Source organism: Marmota marmota, unplaced genomic scaffold (genome assembly GCF_001458135.2).
Source record: "Marmota marmota marmota unplaced genomic scaffold, marMar, whole genome shotgun sequence".
Lineage (NCBI taxonomy): Eukaryota > Metazoa > Chordata > Mammalia > Rodentia > Sciuridae > Marmota > Marmota marmota.
Window position 1 is genome coordinate 7,868,807 of NW_026000142.1, and position 3,333 is coordinate 7,872,139.

Consider the following 3,333-nt stretch of genomic DNA (forward strand, 5'->3'; position numbering starts at 1 on the left):
TCTCATTAGAGATTATGGTTATAACAGAGACTCTATAAAAGGTGAAAATGAATTTAAAGTTACTAGTTTTAAATTCATATTAAGGAAAGAAATTTTAATACATGAAGAGGGCCAAGCCTTAAGTAAGTCTGAAGCAACATGGATGACATGGAAGTACAGAAGATCCTGCCTCAAAAAAAGGAGTCAGAGACAGAAGTTGAGAGGTTCTGAGAGATGAGTTACCTACAGAATTTCAAACCAGCCACAGGCTTTTAAAAGAGAGGGAATGACCAGGTTGTATCAATAAAACCAGGATTTCACCACAAGTGAATGTAGACCAAATGGCTAAAGGAAATAACAGTTTTGCTATGTGTCTAGAGAGCACTCCCCAAAAGTCGAGCTAGAAAATTTCCAACCCTTTAAAAGAGATTTGTGACCAAAACTAATTTAACAACTGTAATGTAGCCTAGCCAGCCTGAAAGTGAAAGGGGTAGGGCTGTCATCAACACCTGACAAACTGTATACTTCAGAATAATTAAGAGTGAAATGATCATGAATTGCATGTCTGCTTATAACTCTAATAGCAATTTTCTAAGAAAGTCATTTTTGCAACATGGCTGACTACTATTGGGATTTGGGTAATTCACCATTAAAAGAGATTACAGAAAGGATTGGGAAAAGACAAGGCTAAGTTCCAAGGCTTAATTTATCAAGAAGAAATCCCTTAGCTTCAGCATCATGCTGAATATAAGCAGACGTTGAGGAAGAATAGTCTTCTATTCAAGTTATCCTGGACTGTTAAAATCATTGCCCTTAATATCTGATAGCACATAGACTGGTAGATATCTCAGAATTCAGGAAATCATTAAGCAAATAACTGGAAGCTTTTCAGAAAAATTTCCTTTCAAAATGTATCTTCATAACAAAAAATTAAAGTAGGGGACAAATGAACCAAGTACTCAATCTGTCATAATATCTTATATTTACTGAGTGTCCTTCAGCTATCAGTCTCTAGATAAAACCCTTTGAGATAGGCATCATTGCTATCATCATTTTATAGTTTATAATTTAAAAAAAAAAAACCAGATATAAAGAGTTAGGTAAGTATTTTGCCCACCCCTACACAGACTTTGTGTATTCCTACGGGGCTTGGCTTATCCTCAGGCAATCTGGCTCCTAAGGCAAGTTTCTAACCATGACACTAAACTGGTTCTGTTTTTTTTGTTGTTGTTGTTGTTGTTTTTTGAGAGAGAGAATTTTTTAATATTTATTTTTTAGTTTTCGGCAGACACACAGCTTTGTTTGTACGTGGTGCTGGGGATCGAACCCTGGCCGCATGCATGCGCGCTACTGCTTGAGCCACATCCCCAGCCCCTAAACTGGTTCTTAACAGAGATTCTTTCTTAGAAAGATTCATTACTATGTGAATTCCAATAAAAAGGAATGATCCTGTAGTGTGGTGAATGTGGTTTAATTTAAATGATAAAGGCAATTGAGAGAATACTGGCTACTTCTTTAGGATTTTTTTAAACAGATTTGTTTTTTAATTGAAAAGTAATTTATGCTAAATTACAGAAACATTTTATAATTCAACAATGTATTAAGAAAAAACATACTTAGTTTGACACTACAGATGACTTAAAGATTTTGTACATTTTATTCTATTTCAAGGAAGATACATACATGTATAGCAACATATTTTATATGCTGATATGCTCTACATCCTATATTACTTCATATTCTATGTGTTGGCTACTGATTTTATTAAATTTAATTACTAAACTTCATATGTAAGAAAATATCTATACATGAAATATCATATGATTTTTACTGACTTTATAAGATCTCATTGCATGGTTATTCCTTAATTTAAGTTACCCAGTTATTCTAAGGAGAGGGTCATATCTGCACAGGCAGATAGAAGAAATTTGGGGTTTATTTTTCACCCTCATCATTCTGATTTGTTTTAACCAACCTATTTATTTTGAAATTTTAAACGATTTAATGGAGGACACCCCTGCCCCCCACCCCCACTTTGGAAAATATGGGCTAAATGAGAGGTTGGAAAGTGATGACTTAATCAATATACTTACTGTTAGACATTTGGTATATTTAAATGGACACACACTATACACAAATACACACAACAAAAAACCTTTTCAGGGTTTTCATTAGATTTAGGATAAATTCCAAGAAGAGTAATTGCTGGGCTAAAGGATGTGAAAATTTGTAGTAGTCTTGATACAAATTGCTGGACTGGCAGAAAACTTGCAAGAGTTTATCTTTTCACCAACACTGTATGAGATGGCTCATTATCTCATACTTGGGTATCATAATTTTGAACATTAAATTGTATATCATTTTGGCTTCTTACTTATCTTCATATACCATTGGTCAAACACTGATCCTGTCAGAACAGAGAAAAAAAAATTCCACTTCATTGCTTGGTTAGGATTCATTTGTGACCATAACAATAGGTACCGTTCTCTAATGTCAAACTCTCCACATGTGGTCTAGCCTGCTTTGAAATTCACTACCATTACCTTAACCTTCAAAACATCTTTGTATGCTTATTCTTCTTTTTTAAATCAGATAAACTAGGCTTGGAGACGCTGGCGAGACTAGACCCAGCTCTCAAGGATGAGTTCATAAGTGACTGGATTGGAGCTGGGATCTCACCGGGTAACTCACCATCTAGTTAAGGCGGTGGAAGGGAAGGCAGCTTAAGCAAAACCAAGACCAAGCAAAAACCAAGGAACTGTTTTTTGCTTGAAGTTTCAATACATGGAACTTCTTAGCTGCCAGAGGTGTATGTTAAAACTTCTAACCAGTTTTTCCTAGTCTTAGAGACCACTGCCAGAGCCTGGGAAAGGAGGCTGCTCAGCTGAAAACTGAGTCAAACGGTGGATATTTTTTCCCCCTTGCAAAAGGAAATGGTCTGAGAGCGGGTAAACGAAGAGCGACTTATTCTTAAGTCACACAAAAACAGAGCGGACAAACTTCAGTAAGTCTAGGTTCCCAGCGGCACCAAAGTCTGCGAGCCCACACTCACGGCAGCGCGCTTCCGGGCTCCAGGTCGCCTAGGAAAGGACGCCACTGTCAAGCGCGTTCCCGGAGCACCCCCGCCTCTCCGGGCGCGCTCTGCGCAGGCGCAGGAGCAGGTTGCCGCAGCTCCTGGCTCAGCTGAGGCCTTCGCTGTCCCGCCCCTCCCCCGCCCATCTCGGCTGCTGCCGGACGCTCTAGGCCGTTCTCTGCAACCCCCAGCAACTGGGACTGCGGACTCCGTGACCCTGTCCTCCGGCCTATCCGGCCGAGCAGCCCGGAACTGCGCAGCGCCCCGCGTGCCGGTGAGCG

General features: G+C 39.2%; 1 protein-coding gene and 1 long non-coding RNA gene across 2 annotated transcripts in view; one reads left to right on the forward strand and one right to left on the reverse strand.

Moving 5' to 3' along the window:
• Window positions 1-2,133: 2,133 nt before the first annotated feature.
• On the reverse strand, window positions 2,134-3,067 carry LOC125611367. The gene is made up of 2 exons (XR_007341525.1): window positions 2,671-3,067; window positions 2,134-2,386 (listed from the first exon to the last, which is right to left on the reverse strand). It is a non-coding gene; the product is annotated as an uncharacterized LOC125611367 (long non-coding RNA).
• A 114-nt stretch (window positions 3,068-3,181) lies between these two features.
• Tmem106b (transmembrane protein 106B) overlaps window positions 3,182-3,333 on the forward strand; it is a 25,357-nt gene continuing 25,205 nt past the window's right edge. Inside the window, exon 1 of the mRNA XM_015488260.2 lies at window positions 3,182-3,326. The gene's annotated coding sequence lies outside the window, so the exon portion shown is untranslated. The remainder of the gene's footprint in view (window positions 3,327-3,333) is intronic.